The sequence below is a fragment of the Pinus tabuliformis genome, chromosome Q (assembly GCF_031772625.1).
Source record: "Pinus tabuliformis cultivar Carrire ecotype Pingquan chromosome Q, CPIR1, whole genome shotgun sequence".
In the NCBI taxonomy this organism is placed as follows: domain Eukaryota; kingdom Viridiplantae; phylum Streptophyta; class Pinopsida; order Pinales; family Pinaceae; genus Pinus; species Pinus tabuliformis.
The window spans coordinates 1,048,466,984-1,048,488,611 of NC_142296.1; positions in this window are offsets into that span (position 1 = coordinate 1,048,466,984).

Genomic DNA, 21,628 nt, shown 5'->3' on the forward strand with positions numbered 1-21,628 from the left:
ATGAAGATATATACTAGCACTTGAAGAATTTATAGGAGTCATTACTTGTATGATGTAAGATAATTATAAGGCTTGTGATTATCTTGGAGAAGAACATGAGAATTGGAATTGAAGATTTGAATGCAAGCCTTGGTTATTTTTATTATGCAATCTTTGTATTGTTGTGGAGAAGCCTTGACTTTTGCGTTGATCCAAGAGAGGTAGCACTAGGGTTTTAACACAATGAGAAATACTTCATTTATTGAGGAACATACAACATAAGGACAATAGTAAAAAAATCCATAAAGGGAAAATAACATATAAATGTTTGAATAAAGATTTGATTGAATTAATGCAATGTGACAATGTACTTGTAGTGTTGACTAGACATAATGGTTGATAACTCATTTCCTTCGATTAGGTCATGTCTTTAAGTTAGAGTGTGCCACTTCATTTATTATTATTAGTTATTTTATATAGTTATGTTCATTATATTATTTATCCCTTCAAAGATGATTTGTTCTCAAATCACTTTATGGAAAAGTCAAGTACTTTGGCCTGTTATTGTATTTCTGCAGTTGTGGACCATAGTTGGCCTAGGCAGTGTTTTTCCTCTGGTGGATTCATAGCGCTAGCTTAGGGGTGACATGTGCCTAAGAGAATATGAGTAATGTGGTTTATGGTTAGGTGGAACATCTAAGGTCTGTAACTAGTTGGTGCTTCATTTATAGGACAAGTGCTTATTTTATTTATTTTTTTTTAATTTTTTATTTTTTTTCTGATATGATTTTTTATGAATTTATACATGCTACATATTGATAGAAATTCAAAAGGCGTGAATTATACATTGACGTTCCTATAGATAAGAGCATTGCACATTAGAATGCATTAGACACACATGAAAAATGTTACACGAATTTAATTCAAGGGAATTTAAAAAAAAATCAAGTTACATAGGTATTAATATGCCTCAATGGGTGGCTGAGGGCCTTACAAAGTGGTATCATAGCCCATGCTGCAATCCTAGGCATGGGAAAAAGAGAGCAGGAGAAATAGTTGCAGAGTATTTTTGAAATAATTTACCAAAATATATAAATGGTTCTTTGGATAGGGCCATGGAATTCTTTGATTTCATGACTAATGAGATAAGGTCTCAGGGAAATGTATAACAATTCCTGGTATATGGAATTTTCCATCAAGAGTGTTCAACAAGATGCCTAAATGACATATAGATACTTAGAATATGGTTCGAGATAAACACCAAGGATAGTTAGGAGTGTTTATTTTGGGCCTTAATACCTAATCGTATTCCCTCAGTAAAAATGAAAGGCACCTATTTAGGTTATGCCCCATTTTAAATTTACGATCATGTGATGTATTAGATCAACAATTGACATTCATTTTGACTAGATAAAGTGCACGATAGCTAATGAGGAATGGGGGTTTGAAATGAAAGCCATAGTTTTAATGGGAAACGATGTGGAAAAATCATGTTCATTTCAACCTCCTTAGGAAGTATTTAAAAACCATTTTATCACCCAATATGCAGGAACATGTATGTAAGTAATTGTATATAAGTAATTTTTTTATTGAATAAGAACTAAATTGAATTAGTGATTACATGCCTTCATGGCCATTTGCTTATATAGGCATGGACTGGCCATGAAGGATTAATGGTCACGCCTTTTGACTTTGGCCCTTCACAATCAATGTATTTATTAATAAATAAATAAATACTTAATTATATATATATATATATATATACGTATTATTTTATTCATAACATTGCCACCCTCTTAGAGGTGCTTTGTCCTCAAAGCATACACATGACTTTATCTAGTTCGAACATGCTATTATGGAATGACATCTATTTTCTTTTATGTATGTGAATTTGTTTGCACCTTGTGTGCTGGTGAAGTTCTTGTATGTATTTGCACCTTCCTTGAAGTTGGGAGTGTCAACACCATATAATTTATATTGTTGACATTTCCAATTAAACTCCATGAACTATTCTTCAAGGTTTGTAGCGTAGTTTCCCAATTGCATTAACCATTCAACACCTAGCACAATATCCATTTCTTTGAGCCGTAAGGCATACAATTCTGTCTGTAGTTATAATTCTTGTATCTGGATTGAAACCTTATGACATTCTCCCTATTTCTTCGAACTTTTGCCTGGTAGCGACAATCATGGTTAGGTCCTTGATTGTGAACATGCAAAGATTATTTTTTTTAGCAAAATCAATCTTTATACAATTATGAATACTTCAAAATATACAAGTATATTGACATTTCTGCCACTTATGATCCCTTTAAACTTTAGGGTTTTAGGGAATAATATCCTTGTCATGTTGGTTGGTGGTGTTGTAAACTTAGTGTTATTTCTTCTTGAAGACTAGGTTCTCTACTTTCGAAGGTGAGGTGGAATGTATTTTGTAGTTGCTTGTTTTTGATCCTTTGAAAATTTGCTCTCTTCACCTTGGTTTTTCCAGACACATGAGATTGAAACTAATGCTTCTTGTTCTGATGTTTCCTTAGGGTTTGAATCTGCATTATGCGTTATAGTGATTTCTTCATTAGGTTCTTGTACTTTAACTTGCCTTCCATCTACTATTTTATAGTAGTGTAATTTCACATTTATGTCTTGGTGTCCAATTTGTCCACACTTACGACACTTGTTTTTCTTCTTTATCACTTTTTTGACTCATTATTTGAAGTTTTTGACTCTTTCTCAACTTCATAAGTATATAATTCCTTGTTAAGGCATCTGTGTCTCGATGACCATTTATATCCACAATATCTGTATTTGTTTTTCTCTTTCTTATCTAAGTATTGTTGTTTGTTTTCATCTTCCTTTGATGAACGATGGCTTGTTGAACTTATTTTTTTGTTCAATAAGCCTGGTTGGATGCCCAGATTCATCAATAGTATGGGGCTTGAATAGTTTCAATTTAGCACGAATGTAGTCTTTTAGTTCACAAATATACATCTTCAATAATTGATCTTTAGTAAATCCATTGTGTTGTATCGCCAAGACTTCCCATTCATTGGTATAATCACTAATAGAACATGTCTGTTCGAGATGTATAATTACGTTATACAGGTCGTCCTTGTCTTCGTCATGAAATCTCTTTAATAGTGATGTAGTGAATCCTTGCCAGTCAAAAGAACAAACGTCAGACCTTTTCATCCACCAGAGAAACCAATCATATGCTTTTCCCTCTAAAGTATTAGATGCGGTCATTACCCCCTCTCTTTCACCTAATGGTGGATTTTCTCCAAAAGTTCTGTCCATTTTGTTGACCTAGACAATTTCTCCTCTATGGTATTTTCCGTCATATTTTGGTGACTCATTTTTAATTTGTTGATGGTTCCTTTCTGGAATTCTAGTATGGTATTGGCTGCTTGAAAAATATATTTTGGGTTGCTCTAGTTTCTCAAGTTCACTTGATTTTAGTGGAATATTCATAAGATTCTAATAGGGAGAAGACTGCAACATTAACGTTTCCACCTTCTCTATTAATTTATTAAATTTTTCACCATGTTCATTAAGTTTTTTTGTAGTCTCATTAATTTTTAAGTCTTTCTGTAGTATTTTCTCCATCAGCATCGTCATCTTCTTTTTTCCTTCATTAAATTATGTTTGTGCTTTTTCCAAGTTACCGAGATGATACCACACACTATTAAATTCGTCTCTATAGCGGTTAACATTGGCTTGTAACTCCTCGTTGCTCACCATTTTGTTCTTATTTTTCCTGGCGGAACCCACTTTCTTTTTCTTTTTATTTATTTATATATATTAATAATTATTAATTCAAACTATGTATGGTAATTAAACTTTATATCAAAATTAAAATTATGTAACTATATAATACGATAATGGAAAAAGACGGCAGGTGATGTAAACTACAACAATGGTAGGAAAAAAAATGACGAAGAGGGTCGAAGCTAAGAAAAGGGTGGCTCGAGGTTTGATTGTTGGAAAAGAGGGCGACTCAGAATAGGGCTACGAGTATTGATGACAGTCGGCCACAACGAGCAAGAGCAGCAATGTGAAGTGTGGCAGCTATGTTTGGACAACAAGTGTGAATGGTCGAGTTTGACGAAATCAACGACTTAGAGCAGTGAAATGTTGTAGAGTATGGTGGCTGTGTTGGACATAGTGTGCAGGGGTTTCAACAGGGAAAAGGTGATGATGTTTGGTAGAGGGTGCATCGGGAGTTATTAGAGATATGACAATAAGAGAACAATGGTGTGACGATTAACTGATATTGGTGAGGAGACAGGGGTTGTTGGACAAGGGATGAAACAAGGAAGGCAACGATTGTGCACAGGAAGGTGGAAACATTGGTAGGAGCATGATGCAGTGAAACTGATGAGAGACCGACAGTGGAAATGGGTACGAACAGACTGTGCAGCAGAGCAGTTTTGGCCAGAGGATCAAGAGGCTCTGATAACACTATTAAAGATAAACCCAATATGTAGGAACATGTATGTAAGTAATTGTATATAAGTAATTCCTTTATTGAATAAAAACTTAATTGAATTGGTGATTACATGCTTCATGGTAGTTTGCCTATATAGGCATTGACTAGCCACAATGTATTAATGGTCTCATCTTTTGACTTCGACCCTTCATAATCAATGCCTTTATTAATAAATAAATAGTTAGATAATTAATTAATTATTTATTTTATATATATATATTAAATTAGCATTTACATATTATTTTATTCATAACAGAATGACATCATCAAATATTTGGAAAGTTGATATGTTGGATTTAATAGACCTATGATTGTGGTTTATTTATTACACGAAAAATAAAATAAGGGGTGGGGAGGGGGACAACGATAGGTACGAAAATTCCAAACCATGGTTTCCCACTTTACAACATGTTGGCCTTGTATCCATTCTGATACCCATGAGCGATATCACAAAACCATTGTAGCTCACCCCATAAATGATCCAATGAAGGACATGTGGGTGACGGGTCATGCGGGACAAAAAGGGTGGCATAATACTAAATCTCATAGTGGCAAGTGTCCATTGCATGGGTGCCAAGTGCATAGGGAAATACATGCAATCTTAGTTCATGTCTAATGAGAACTGAGGATATATAATACTGTACTTCTATTTGTTAGGGAGAGTACACAAAGACAATTAAGATACCTATAAATCATTATATAACAAAGTTTCATAACAATCTAGATCAATACAAGGAGATACAATAAGAGAAAACATGGTTACTTCTTAGAATTTTTGTCAAATTTTCAGGTCATTAATTTGCATGGAGTTTTTGAGGCGAAACAATATTTTTGGGTAGATAAATCCCATGACACTGTGTGTAAATTTGGCACACAAGTATCTACAACTTAAATGAAAGAGTTTAGAGAGATATTTCCAATAAGATATTACAATTGTAAATTAGAGTCAATATAAGGAAGTTATGCCTGAAACAATAAAGGGAAAAATTAGACATCAATTTACTTCTAGGAGGCATAACACTCTAACCAGAGCTCAGATAAGTAGTCAATATAATTACCTTGGATGGAAAAATATAACTATGGAGTCAAATTTTAATTTAGATATATAATGTCTTAAGAAATTAGCAAAACAATGTTGTAGCAAAATAGGGAAATTGACCAAGATTTGCCAAAAAATTCACTGGCCATAACTTTCAACCCATAACTCAGATTTGGGAAAAAAGTAGTCAATAGAAATATATTGAGCAGGAGAATACATATGTCAAGCCAAAATTCTATTTTAGGTAGCCCTTTTTCTTAGGAAATTAAAAGAAGACTGATGGTATCTTGTAAGAGTAGAGTTAGTATGAGGATCAGAAGTATGGCAGATGCTTAGGAGTCCTACTTCCATGGAGAAGATGTCGTAGGTAAGAATGTTAGCATGGGTAATTGAAATATATATTGAAATGGACATGGAAGGGATAGATTAGAGAATATAGACTTAGAGGATACCATACGGAGTCTAAAAATGGAGGTGCTACACTATAAGGATGATAATGAAAGGTTGATGAAGGAACAACACTAGATTAATACTTAGATTCTACAAATATTAATTCATTCATAGAGGAAAATCAATATGAAATTATATTAAGGCACATCGAGGAACAATATTCTCAACTTAAGAGGGAGGATGCTGGAAGTTCAAGGTTTTCTAGGAGTGCTAGTAGGAATCAACGTCACTCACCAAGAAATTCAACCAAGAGGGCTTATGTTTCCTAAGGATATGGGAGTAGTCCAACCATATATTAGTTAAATAGAAAATGAGGAAATCTGAAATGGATAATTTGCAAGGAGAGCTCAATAAGACTAAACCTCCTACATTTGATGGTGAGAATAACAAGGGTGAGGAAGTTGAAGCTTGGATATTGGAGATAAGGAAGTATTTTCAGTTGTATAATTACTTATCCAACTTGGAGGACTAAAATACAATTTATCATTTGAAGGGAAAATATAAGATGTGGTGGGAGCAACTCAAGAAGTTAATCGCTTGGATGAGAAAAATATCTGATGGAGGTAGTTCAAGAGGTATTTTCAAAATAAATAATTTCAGAAAACTAATATGAGAGGGAAATGTATGATTTCTTTGAACTCAATCTAGGGAGAATGAAATGGAGGAGTATGGAATAAAATTCAATGAATTACTGAGGTATGTTGGTTTTATTAAATATGAGAACATCAAATTACATATAATTTTAAGTGGTTTACCATCATTATATAGTGAAAAAACTACATTTTATGAGCCCAAGATTTTGGATGAAGCTATGAGGAAGGTAGAGTACCTTTATGAAAATAATAAAAATAAGGCATCTTTCTAGAAATATTGGGTGACAAGAAGAGGTCCAAGATGGAGAATATGAAGAAGGGATATAAAATTTCATTTTTCAAGAGTAGTTCTCAATAAAATCAATAAACCCATCTAGACCAAAGTGAACCAAGGAGAGCTATTTAGTTGGGAAAATGGCCAATATTTCAGCCCATTAGGTGTTGGGGTCATGAGGGAGAACACATGTACAAAGTTTTCCCTCACAAAAGGAGACACAATAATGATTGTATACCATATTCAAGGAGATGATAATATGGAGGAAATGGGCAAAAGCATGCCCAAAATTTATGCATTGTTGGACAATAAGCATGTTGATCACCAAGCTCACATGATTGAAGTTGAAGGAAGATAAACAATTATGCCATTTCCATTTTAATTGATTATGGAGATGGCCATAGTTATATTGATCCTAAACTTGTTGAAAGATTTCATTTGAAGAAAACCAAGCATTGTACGAATTGGTTGGTTTAGCTAGCTATAGGGGCTAAGAGAAGGATAATTGAATTAGTGAAGGCTTGTCAAATTGACATAAATGGTTTGAGTACAATTACAAATATAAAAATTATACCTTTGGGTTCATATGGTTTCCTAATTGGTATGGACTAGTTGGACAAGAACGATGATGTCTTAGACTAATGATAATAATGCCTTCACTTGTCTTGACGAAGAAGGGAAGCATAAATAAGTGCAAGGGGTTCCAAGGCCTATTTATATAAGGGAAATATTAGCCATGCCATTAAAGAACAATTTTAGAAAAGGTTGCTAAATTTATGTCTCTCATATGGAAGAGGTAGCCAAGGACAAGGTACCAACCATTAAATATCATTTGGTACTTAAATAATTTGAAGACGTCTTTGCTAAAATCCTAAGTTTACCACTTGAAAGAGATATTGTTTTTTCTATATATTTGGTACCTTGAGGTACCCTAGCGTAAAAAACACCTTACCATATGAACACACCAAAACTTAAGGAATTGAAAATGCAATTGGAATAACTTTTGGAGAAAGGCTACACATGCCCAGGTGTGTCACCTTGGAGTGCCACAATGCTCTTTGTTAAAAAGAAAGATGTCACCCCGAGGTTATGTATATATCTTTTAAGCTACTAAACAAGGTGATAGTGAATAACAAGTATCCTTTAGAGAGGATAGATGACAAGTTTGATTAACTAAGAGGAGATATGATGTTATCCAAGTCTGACTTGAAGTTAGGGTATCATTAGGGGAGAATTAAGGACATAAAAAAGATAACGTTTAGAAATTGGCATCAACATTATGAGTTTGTGGTGGTGTAATTTGGGATACCCAATGCACCATGTGTTTTTATGTGCCTTATGGATGGCATTTTTGGAATTATTTGGAAATGTTTATTATTGTCTTTCTGGATGACATCCTATTGTACTCAAAATATAAAGAAGAGTTAGAGAATAATTTGAGGATGATGTTTTAGGTACTTAGAGAGAATCAAATTTATTCCAAGCTATGTAAATGTTATTTTTGTTAAAATTATATTCATTATTTGCATCATATTATCTCAAAGGATGGGTTGATTGTAGTGGAACTAGAGAAAATTAAAGCAATTAGAGATTTTACAACACCCAAAAATATAACATATATAAGATCCTTTATGGGATTAGTAGTCTATTATATAAGATTTATTGAGGGGTTCCTAGAAATAGCACATCCTATCACTTTTTTGCAAAAGAAGGGTGTGAAATTTGAGTGGTCTCATAAATGTGAATAGGTCTTTCAACATTTTAAAATGCTATTAACAAGTGCACCAATATTAAGGATAATCGATCCAGATGCATATTTTATTATGTGCACTAATGTACACATGGAAGGGCTTGGATGAGTACTCATGCAAAACAACCATGTAATATGTTATAAGTCAAGGAAGCTCAAGGAACATGAAAATAATTATGCACCTCATGATTTTGAGTTGGAAACCATCATTCATGCCTTGAAAATGTGGAGGAATTACCTCAAAGGAAAAATATTTGAATTGATAATATACCACAATGGTCTAAAGCATTTGTTTGGATAACCAACTTAGAATGCTAGACAAATTCGATGGCTATAATTTTTGGCTAACTATGATTTTGAAATAAATCATATATATAGAAGGAATGTAAAATAAGGTGAATTATGCATTCAATAAAAGGATGTGTTGACACACCTACCTAAATTAAGTGCAGTCCATTGCGTGTCACGATTGATTTTATGCCTAAAAAATAAAATAATAATAATAAATTCAAAGTTAATGATAGGCGGGGCCCTCCCTCTTTGGGTGACGTAAGGTGAACGTATGATTTCAGATTCAATCTATGTATGCTTTTTTTTAAGTCTGCAAGATGACTTAAAAAAGAAAAAAAAAAGACTTAAATTAAATTTAAATCATTCTTTAAACCAATCCATTCATGTCTATTAATAAAAATTAATTAAAATAAATCAATAATGACCTTTCGAAACAATTGAACTCCCCAACTGTACCAAAAGAATACAAAAGGGAATGTATTCTATGAAGGAAAAATAGATTGCAATGTGAGGAGAGGTATTCACTAGTTATAATAGTTGTCATTATTCCTCTAATTTTCTTTCCGTGATTTAAATGAGATAATTTGTTTATGGTAGGAGACTTAAGGGGAGACAAGGGTTGAAAAGAAAATCCATCTTGTTCTTCTAAGTATTTTTCAAGTACTCTTGATTTTTTGTAATTAGATTTTTCTGATAGAAGGTATGGCTTTCTAATCTATTGCTAATAGCCTTGATTTTGCAGAGAAAGCAATATATCTTAGCCATATTAGGTAGCGAGAAGGATTTCTCAAGGTTGTTTCACATCTTTCTACTTCTATGAATGTTTATATATTATTTCTTGACATTGTAAGCATTTTGAATTAAGATATGATCAAGATTTTTCATAGAAACTCACATGACATAAAGCTATAGTCACAAATTTTAATACAAATCAGTGAATTTTCTGCCATATTTTGTGCACGTATCTCTCTGAATGTTTCATATTTTATCAACAAGCTGTCTTCAAAGTTTTATTTAATTTCTGCTAAATTTTCAACAAATTATCTTCAATGTTTATGAATTCTTGTGGATTTTAGAACACTATCTATGGGCCGTTAACAATTTTTTTCTTCATTTTTAGATTGTTGTTATATTTTTTTTTTGCATGCTACATTTTACATAAGACCGCTATAAATATTGTACAAACCTTTTTAACACTTTATTTCAACTCTATACTTGTACATTCACTAAATCACTTACTACATTTGGGCATAAATCATTTGGGCTCAGTCCCATTATCTCACTTTCCCAGTGGGATCTAAGGGTTTGACGGAGAAGTATAAAAAATTCCCTTTTCAACATCTTTTAGTGATCATACTGGGGATCAATTTGAAATCCATGTTTTCTTTAATCCTTGTTGAATCAATGACCATTCAATCGACTGAAAAACCTAATTTTAGACATGAACTGGGAGATCAAAGAGACATTTCTCATTCTCTCTTCGATTTTATTCTTGACAATGCTATCTCAATTGAACAATTTACACAAAATTTGGCCGTGATTTCCCATGATATTGAGTTTTAAGAGAAAAGAGAGTTTTTAGAAAGACAATTTTGTGAATAGGAATTCCAACATGAATGCACTGCTCACAAATAAGTGGCTTATGACCATTGAGTCTCGATTTATATTTTTCTTCTTTAAACATCAATGAATTTTCTACTCACCTGATCATGTATGAATCCGGTTTAAATTTGGTTTCCATCGTACCTTTTGATTGGTTGTCCCAATTTCGATGGTAATTCATGGGAGTCCTCTATTGATCACGTTGAAGACTTCATTCTATTTTTTCAATCTGTTGGGGTTTATGACATATTTACTTTGATTTATTTCCCCATTCTTTTCATGGCAAAGAAAAAGATTGGTACATGTGTATAACACCTAATCCAAGATTGGTAGGATATATGCATACCTACCTAAATTAAGTGCAATCCATTGCATGTCCCGATTGTTTTTATGCCTAAAAAATAAAATAATAGTAATAAATTCAAAGTTAATGGTAGGCGGAGCCTCCCTCTTTGGGTGACGTACGGTGAACGTATGATTTTAAATTCAATCTATGCATGTTTTTTTTAAAGTCTGCAAGATGAATTTTAAGTTTCATCCCCATCTACTAAATATTAAAAAGACTAAAATTAAATTTAACTCATTCTTTAGACCACTCCATTCATGTATATTAATAAAAAATAATTAAAATAAATCAACAATGAACTTTCAAAACAATTGAACTCCCCAACTGTACCAAAAGAATACAAAAGGGAATGTAGTCTATGAAGGAAAAATAGATTTCAGTGTGAGGGGAGGTATTCAATAGTTATAATAGTTGTCATTATTCCTCTAATTTTCTTTCCATGAGTTAAATGAGATAATATGTTGATGGTAGGAGACTTAAGAGGAGACAAGGGTTGAAAAGAAAATCCATCTTGTTCTTCTGAGTATTTTTCAAGTACTCTTGATTTTTTGCAATTAGAGTTTGCTGATAGAAGGTTTGGCTTTCTAAGCTATTGCTAATAACCTCTAATTTTGCAGAGAAAGCAAGATATCTTAACCATATTAGGATGGTCAAAAGGATTTCTCAAGGCTGTTTCACATCTTTCTACTTCTCTGAATGTTTATATATGATTTTTTTATTTATTTTTGTGTGAATAAGATAGTATATTACTGTATGGAAACTGTATTTACAAAATGTTGGATTGTGCGAGTAAGCCATTCTAGCACAAGAGCCAACAATACAAGCCTGCCTAGCTTCCGATGGAACTGATTTACATTTAAGCTTACAAAAAAAGGAATTCTAAGTTTTCTGAGAAAATTACAAGCAACCTTGCTACAACTATCTTCCATGAGTTCGAAGGGAGGGGTGACAATGAACAAGAAATGTTTGTCCCATAAATATTTATTGCCGATAAGAGCTCTTTGACGACTGAGAGCTAGAGAGAGTAATTTGTCAAAAAAGGTGTCTCTTTCGGGCATTAGGGATTTCCATTTACAGGGTCATCATCCAGGCTAATAGGCATCTCTTGGGTGCTACCTTCCTACGTGACAGTGGCCATTGAGCGACTGTAGGAAGCGTCAATTGCTTCCTTTTTAACACTGGGGGAGCCTTCGCCCGACGAGTGTATCCCCATGGTAGCTCATTTCTTCAGCATAGTATAATGTGGAGAATATCTGGTGACGAAGCAACAATGGTGGACTAATTCCACATAAAAGACAAACTTGTCTGTAAGCTTGTCAATTTTCTCTTCCACCGCCTTGGAAATTTCAGCCTGCTCCTGCATTGCGAGTCCGAGGAGCATTTTCATTTGCCACGAGAGGTCGATTGCGCGAGTGTACAAGTTCTCCCTGGCCCTGGTGAGACTTGGGTTAAGGATCCACGCAAATTCCTCTGCCACTTCTTCTGAGGACACCCCTCGTCTAAGGACTCTCGCTTGAGCTTCCAGGTTTGCAATTTGTTCCTACATCTTAGGGTTAACAACTATGGAATAATTTAGGGCAACTCTCCTAGTAGAAGGCTCGACTTTGGTGGTGGGCGGAGAACCAAGGTGGTTCCAATGGGAGACGGGCTTGATCCATGCTTAGGCACCATGAAAGGGGTAGGGGAGGTCAACAAGCTGACAACGAAAGGGAGCCAAGAGGAACAAGGGGCTAAAGCAGGTTGGGTGATGGGGAGGAGTAGGTGTGAGGGGGTATACAAAGGGGCTGGAGAGCATCGAGGGGCGGGGCAATCAGAGGCTGGGAATGAATGTAGATCGTGGGAGGTACCAGAGGTAGGTGAGGGAGGTTGTACCAAAAGAGGATGATAGGAGGGATGGACGGTGCCCCAGAGAGGATACAAAGCTTTTGATAACTCCTTTGGCACGACAACCATTGGGATTGTGACATGGGGCATATTTACCTTAGTATTGCTTCTGGCTGAGCAAATCTTATCCTCATTGATGAGATTGGAGATCTCAAAGCAGTTAGTGCCTGTTATTGTGATTGTACTTTTCATTGATGGTCTCATATTGCTGATGCAACCTTCCGTGCTCCAGGTCAGTCCAGACCAATGAACGTAGACGGTCGTTGCACTCCGTACCTTCATTTGTAAGCCTTTCATCCATGCCATTCCCATTGCGCCTAACAGCTTGGAAATGAATCCCACTCATACTCTCGATGTGGTATTTTATTATTTGGAGGATTCTGCTTAGGCACCAATTGTCTGACACCCTGAAAGCTTCCATGCCTTTCTATATTTTGTGGCTGGCTTGAGTTTCCAGTGTCGAGTTCCCTTCGATGATCAGGGGTCTAAAGTTGCGGAGTATAGCAATGGCCAGTCCATGTTCCAGAGCCTGTAATTACGTTGCATTATTGGTAGTGTTTCCAAGATTTCCCACATAGATCCATAACATTTCCCCAAGCGAGTTCTAGAAGACACCCTGAAGCCTACTATGCTCAGGGTACCTTTCGCTGCCCCATCATAGTGGAGTTTGAGAGTACCTATCTCTAGGGGATACTAGTGGTCTGAAATTCCCCGATTTCCCAAGATTTTTGAGGCCTTGGAGTACTGGGTGAGATGAAGATCCAGGAGGGTGAGAATACACAGTTCCAGACTACTGGGCAGGTCGCCGAGACATTGAAGAGTGGAAGAAGCCACCGTTTCTCGGATGGTTTTCTTGACTATGGAAAGAACAACTTCTTCTTGATTGTGGATTCCTCTGAAAATTCTAGCATTCCTCTCCTTCCACAACGCCCAACAAATGATACCTGGTATAAGGTTCCAAGCTCTATTCACCAGAGGATTAGGGGAAAGGGAGAATCTCCAATTTTCAATGGTATTGAGGATGGAGGAGATATCCCGATCCGAAACCTTGAAAACTAAATATACCCAATTCCATAGCTTGTTCGCGAAGGGGCACTTGTTCAACATATGGTTTGTTGTTTCTTCCTTTTTCTCACAGAGATTGCATCTAGAGGGGCCAATGAACCCTTTCTTCCTTAAGTTGTCCGAGGTAAGATTTTTTTTGTGCTTCATGAGCCATATAAAAAGGGTGATTTTTGGCTAGTATTTCCTTTCCCACAGTGTTTTCCGTTTTCCCTCCATCTGATGTTGGTCATAGAGTGTAATGTAGCTATAAGATTCCTTTAAGTTGAAGTGCCCGACTAGATTCTTCCCCCACCTGATCTTGTCCTCATCAGTTTCAACTTGAATTTGTATTTTTTAGAGTTTGCTCGAGAGTTCCTGCCACTCCACAGGGTTAGTTGGGGTTTCCTAATATTTTTCGTCTAACCATTCCCTCTAGTTGTCATTACCATTGCTTGATTTCTAGTATTGGTTAACCCTATTCTTGCCCTTGTTTTTCATACCAATCCTGATCTGTCTGAATCGATCATTTACAAGATACAACCTTTGTTTCCAGGCATCTTCCCAAAAGAGAGCTTTGTCCCCATTTTCCACCTCCCAAAAACGGTGATTCTGTATGAATGCTCTGTTGTCCCAAGCTTGGTTCCATATGGCAGAGCCCTTAATGGTTCCATTGAGCCTGATGAGATGTTCATGCGAGTGGGTAGGAACATATTTCGCATTCCAGAATATTCCCCAGGGGGAGCTTGGGTTTACAATCCATCGCCACAACTTTTTGGCTCCTAGGGTTTTCCCTAATAGCATAAGGTCCCTCAGCCGAAGACCGCCTGCTTTTTTGGGTTGCTGTCCCAGGCCACCAGCGCTCCCTTCTGCTTCTTTTCCGAGCCTCTCCACAGGAAATTTATTTGGAGGTTTATGAGAGTGTTGGAAATGAATTTGGGGGTCGCAAGTGCCGAATAAAAATAATGGGGTATGGCCTGTAGCACCGACTTAACTAGAACCAACCAACCTACCAGATTTATAGATCCCAATGTCTAGTTAGCAAGTATTTTTTCCAAATTGGTGATAATATCTTCCCAGGTTGAACGAGCCAGGGGCTTGTTAGTGAGGGGGACACCAAGGTATTTTGAAGGGAGGTTGCATCTCTGAAATTACATAATTCTAGAAATGTTCTTTTGGACAGTCGGAGGGGTGTTAAAGAAAAACAGTTTGGACTTTTCTTGATTTATATAGGTGCTAGAAGCAGCAGAGAAACATGAGAGAATGACTTTGAAGGATAAATATTCTTTAATTGTGGGGAGGTCCATTAACAAGGTATCATCAACAAATTGCTGATGAGTGGATGAAGGAGGGGAGGTGCAAAGCTTGAGGTCAGATAGGGCATTGGTGGAAGAGGCAGCTATGATGGATTTGCTGAGGCCCTCTGCCATTATGACAAAAAGAAAGGGAGAAATAGGATCCCCCTGACAGATGCCTCTAGATGGGCTGAAGGGTTGAGATGGGGATCCATTCAGGAGAATCGAGAAGAAATCCCTTGAGACCATAGCCATAATCCATTTAATGCAATCCTTGTGAAACCCAAAAGCTGCAAGGACATCTTTCATGTATTCCCAACTGATTTTATCGAAAGCTTTAGACATGTCCAATTGCATCATCATTCCAAGCTTCCTCTGAACTTTAAGAGAATGGATTAATTCATGGGAAAGGATGATGCTATCAATAATTTTCCTCCCTTCCACATAACCAGTTTGGTGTTGGAAGATCAAGAGAGGCAGGATGGTTTTTATTCTATTGGCCAAGACTTTTGAGATGATCTTGTATATGACGTTGCAGAGGGCTATAGGATGAAACATGTCTGGGGAGTCAACGCATTCATCCTTGGGAATTAAGGTTAGAAAGGTGGCATTAAGAGCTTTTAGAACTGACTTTTGAATTCTTGACTCCTCCACCAGGGCATGAACCTCATTTTTTAGCATAGGCTAGTAGGCTTTGTAGAAGTCTATGGTAAACCCATCTGGACCAGGCGCTTTACCATTGGACATAGTCATAACAACTTCCTCCACCTCTTGCATTGAAACTTTCCTCAATAGCATTTTATTGTGATCCTCGGTGAGGATAGCCGGGATGTTGTTGGTTATATCTTGAATGGCCCTTGCCCGATCAGTCCTGGGCTCTAATAGGAGAGTGTTGAAGTACTGATTTAGTTCATCTGCCATGTCCTCATGAGAGTGGATAAGGTTTCCCTCTCTATTTTTTAGGGCCAATACTCTATTGTGTCTTTTGTGTTGTATCATCGAACGATGAAAGAAAGTTGAGTTCCTTTCCCCACACTTTAGCCAGTTAATGCGGGATTTTTGATGCCAAAGTTTCTCTTCTTGAGAGACCCTTTCCTCCCAACTTTTTTGAAGATTGAGCTCTTCCTATTTCCTTTGTTCAGTGATGCCCTCATTAATGATTTGTTGCTGGAGGATTTCCATTTTAATTTCCAGGTTCCTTTTGTCAGTGATGATGTTGCCAAAAGTTTCTCTGTTCCAAAGTTTGATCTCATTTTTTATGGATTTCAGTTTCTGTTGGAATTTATACATCTTGTTTCCAGTTTGGGGGATTGATTTACTCCACCATTATTTCATTTTTTCCATGAAATCTGGGTGCTCCAACCAAAAGGATTCAAATTTGAAGGGTCTATTCTTCAGGCCAGGGGAAATGTGAATCTTCAAGGATATTGGCCAATGGTTGAATCCTGATTGAGGGAGAATTCTTGCCTCCATTTCCCATGAGGTGAGATAGATCTCTTATGAAAGAAGGAATCGGTCAAGCCTAGAAGTAATTTGTCTGTCTCCCCCTCGTCTGTTATTCCAAGTGAAAATTCCATTGTTCGTAGGGATGTCAATTAGACTGAGGCCTTCGATGGTGGACTAAAAGGCCTCAGAGTCCTTATCAAGTTTTCTTATGCCTCCCTTCTTTTCCCTGAGGTTTATCACCATGTTGAAGTCCCCCACAATAATTTTGAAAGGCAGGTGGATGGAATCAAGGAGTTTAGATATGTTCTGCAACATCTTGATTTGTTCCACCATTCTGTGTGGAGCGTAGATATTGGTGACACAAATTATTTCGTTGGTGCCAATGATTTTCAAGACAGTGGTGATGGAGTGTTTTGTGGCAACAAAGGATGTAAGATCATAATGAGATCTTTTCCACATGGTCATGATCCCCCCTGCTGATCTAGTGGCTGAGTTCGCGGTGTAATTATACTGCTCGAAACAATTTTTTTGAAGGAGAGTGCGGTGACCCAAGTCAAGTTTGGTTTCTTGAATTAAAAGGATATCTGGTTTATCAACTAGGAGTTTGTTTTTCAGGATTCTTTTCTTTCTTGGACCATTAAGTCCTCTAATATTCCAAGAGATGCAATTCATTGGTAAAGAGTGGGAGTTAGGGCTAGGGCCTTTACCTTTCCTTCGTTGATGAGTTTGGCACCAAGTTCCTAAAGAAGCTGACTGGTAGTTTTCCTTCCTCTTTCTCGGCTTGGGCCTTTTGGGTTGTATTTTCCTACTGCTATGTTTACTAGAATGCCGTTAACTGCACTATTTTCAGGTGGTGTTTGACTTGAGCTCTGATTTATTTCCTCTTGAAGGAGGTAGGCTCCTTCGATTTTTTGGATTTGGTCTTCTGGAATCGCAACCAACCCATTTTTCTTCCATTCCTCTACGACCGATAAGAGGTCCACTCCTTCTAGTGCATCTTCTATAGTGTTTTCCTTCGGGGTAGGGTCCATCAGAACTTGTTCCATTTCTATGTCTTCCTATGAATTCTCGCCTTCCTTGTTGTTGTGATCCAAGTAATGGTCCTCTTGCCTTTGGTTTGCTGTGATTTGTTTATCGTCTTTGGCCTCCTCGTAATTTGAGCTATTTGAGAGAGGTTGTTCTTGTAAATTATTCAGAGCTTCAAATTTTGTTAGGCTAGATGTCTGGTGCTGTTCTTTCTTTGTGTTGGTTTTCCTGCTATTTTTATTCCTTGTGTTTACTCTGGTGAAACCCGGTTCATCCTTTTTCTTGCTAACCTTCTCACTATTTTGAGGCATTTTATTTTGCGGACAATCCCTAAAGAGGTGTCCATGCTCATGGAATTTTCTACACCGAAATGGGATGTGTTCATAGTCAATGCTCTAGAGCTAGACTTCATCCCTGAATATTAGTTTTATGGCTTCCGGAAGGGCTCTAGAGACATCAATGTAAACACATATTCTGGCATAAGAGACATAATGTCTGCTTCGTGTGCCCTCAGACATTTTTATGTATTCACCTAGTTGGTCTCCAATGCCTTTAAGGATAGAAGGGGCCCAATAATCAGTTGGCAGGGAATAGAGGCGAACCCAAACCGGGACTCTAGTGAAGTCCTCTTTCTTAGGAGTGAAGTTTTCTTTCCAGAATCTCATATACAGACCTGCAGAGTTGAAGAAGTAGGGTCCTCCCTAAAATATCTAGTCTCTGTCTTCTAAGAGATAAAAAATGACTATAAAGAACCCCTTTGAACCTAGTTGTAGTTTGATTTCTCCCTTTGGTTTCCATTTGGCTTGAATCCACCAATTTAGTGCTTTCTCTATGGGCCAGATGCCCATGAATTTGCAAATTACTGCATGTTCTTGCATATAGTCTCTATAAACAGCTACCCCCGGGTCTTGGATTTCCAACTCCAGGATTTTTTTGGATTTTGGGTTGCAGTTGCTTCTTGGTTTTGTTCTTTCCTTTTGCAACTATTCCTTTGTGGTTTCTGCCTCCATAGCTGAAGTATTTGCAGAGGTTGTGCCTATGGTAGTTTGAGCCTCAACATATTTTCCTTTCTCCTTCTGTTTGGCTCTTGCTTTTGGGCTCATTCTGGAGGAATGAAAGGATGTGCATGAAGCTAGATTTGTGAAAAAACAATTTTGCTCCTGCGGTCGACCAATGACCATGTTGCGAAAGGACGGTGCCTCTGGGCCGTCATCTGACTCCTCCATGGAAGAAGGAGCGGCGAGGGAGAGCCCAGGCGACCGAACACCCCATCTTCCGAGGGTAGCCTCCTGGAGAGCATGGGGATATCAGACCTAGGGATTCAGAGCCACCGCCAAAGGGCTTTAGTCGAGCTCCTTGATGCTAATTGTCTAGATGTCCAAAATATTGAAAGCCAATATTTGTGACATTTTTTTGTTTATATATGATTTCTTGACATTTTAAGCATTTTGAATTAAGTTATGACCAATATTTTTCATAGAAACTCGCATGACATAAAGCTATAGTCACAAATTTTAATACAAATCAGTCAATTTTCTGCCATATATTTTGTACACATATCTCTCTGAATGTTTCATATTTTATCAACAAGTTGTCTTCAAATTTTTATTTAATTTCTACTAAAGTTTCAACAAATTATCTTCAATGTTTATGAATTCTTGTGGATTTTAGAACACTACCTATGGGCCGTTAACAATTCTTTTCTTCATTTTTAGTTTGTTTTTATACTTTTTTTTGCATGCTACATTTTACATAAGACCGCTATAAATATTGTACAAACCTTTTTAACACTTTATTTAAGCTCTATCAATAATTATTTACTTATCTTTTGTTGTACATTCCCTAAATCACTGATCCGGATTTAAACAGGAACACAACAAATTACAGAGATAACCATAACACAGAGATGTAGTGGAAATAATACTTCATTTCATTAATGTAAAATACTAAAATATGCTTACAAACAGAAATGGAAACAAATCATCTAGAGCGATGGTAGCTTATCTCTAAGAAGAGATGTGGTGGCTACATGCCTCTAAACTGTGTTACAATGAGGCTTGAAGGCCTATTTATTGTTGAGAAATAATGGAAAACCCTTAACATCCCAAAACCTAACCCTAGAAGATGAAACGCCAAATTGTGGGCCCCGTTTTGGGTAAGTTGGTACATCAACTTCCCGGGGTCGTAACTTTGGCACCCGATCTTCGTTTGACGCGTACAATAGCTCGTTAGAAAGATCTATCCGAGCACTACAACTTTGGGAAGAGAAAAATTGGTCCATGGACCCATGTTGCTCCCATATTTCCCAAAAAACGTCGTTTAGGGCCTCAAAACGGCTCTAGAAGTTCAGGACCCAAAAAACTGCTAAAAATAGTAAATTGTGCTACAATTACGGAAACTGAAAAACTGAAAGAGACAATTGTGGGGGTCCAGGTGGGATAGGTGGGTGGCCACCAACATCCACCTGGATCATTCCTCCCTCCTTATGAAGCAATGGTCCCCATTGCGTTAAATTCCTCCATCTGCTGAATTTGGTCCTTGGTGAGCTGTTCTGCAATCTCGGATGTGTCCAGTAATGGTGGAAAGCATGGTCGAGGGTGGTACACATTGAACACTTGGTGCAGGCGAAGGAATGGAGGAATGTTGTGCTCCAAAGAATTATTTCCCACAACCTTGGTAATGGTGTAAGGACCATGTCGGCGTGGTCAGAGCTTCTGATGGGCTCTTGTAAGGCGTTCTTTCTGCAGATGCAACCACACTTTGGTGCCCACCTAAAGCTTGTGTGGCACCCCTGTGGGTGAGGAGGAGTTGTTCCTGTGTTCTGTCATGACTGTATCCCTTTTCTGCTGCTGCTGCGTGGACGAACCCTTCGCGGGGGTCATGGATGTGGTGACGATCTTCCCCTTACTTTGGGAGCGAACTAGATAGAAAATGAATTTCCTAGTTTGGGAGATGAGCTTGCTGCCTTTCTTGGCAGTGATCAAAGAGGTGGCATTAGGTAGGGCTACCTCCGGTATCCTGTATAATGAATTACACAAAGAAATAATGACAACACGAGGCCTTGACTCATACACAAGATGTCGCCTCCACAAGTATGGCTGGCCTAATAGTACATCACAAAAATCCAGAGGGGTAACATCACACAATACCTTGTCTGTGAAGGGTTTGATGCTGTAAGGAAGGCGGCACTAATGGCGAAATCAGAGATCTCGTCCTTGGTGAAGCCACCCAATACTATATGGCTGCGGGTGTAGTGTAGTCGGTAGGCCCAACCGCTTCATGACCTCTGCTGAAATGAGGTTCTTTTGGCTCCCACTGTCAACAATGAATTGCAGTGGTGAACCCTTCACCCACATCTGTGAGTGGAAAAGGCACACCCCTCCTCTGGATCTTCGAGCTCATTCTTCTAGATCTTGGCAGTGGCAACAATGGCATTGGGCTCTGCATCAATGATCTGGTTCCCTTTACCATTCCCCTTGTCGGGTTCTGAATCAGGGTTAGAACATGCATCTGATTCTGAAGCCTTCAACTCGGCCACCAACGACTGCTTGGTCCGACACTCACTTGTGTTGTGAGTGGGGCTCTTATGGAACTCACACCACTTTCCTGTGTCCTTTTTCGACTTCGTGGTGTTGTTCTTTTCTTGTGGCTTCGACGGATTGTCTTGGGTCACCCCGCCTTGGCTTTTTCCTTTGGTCTTCGGGTTCATAGATCCAAAGTCTCGCTTCTTCTGTTTGAACTTTTGCTCGATTTTGATAGCGTATCAGTATGCCGTGCCGAGCGAGGAGATGTTCATGAACTCCATCTCTTCCTGGATGTACCTGTGTAGGTAGCCACGGTATTTGAGTACTAAATGTAGCTTAGAATCTTTGATACCCAACTGTGTGCGAAGGATATGAAAAATTTTGGTGAACTCCAACACATCTTGGTCCCTTCCCTGCCACAACGTGGTCCACTTTATGTATTTTTCCTCATAGATTTTGACAAGGTAATACTGCTCCTTAATGGCATCCTGGAATGAATTCCAAGTGGGTGCGGCTGAAAATAGTGAGCCTGTATTTTCATCCTTCTACTCGCAGTAGGTTTCCCACTAGTCCTTAACGTGGGGGGATGCTTTAAGAAGAGA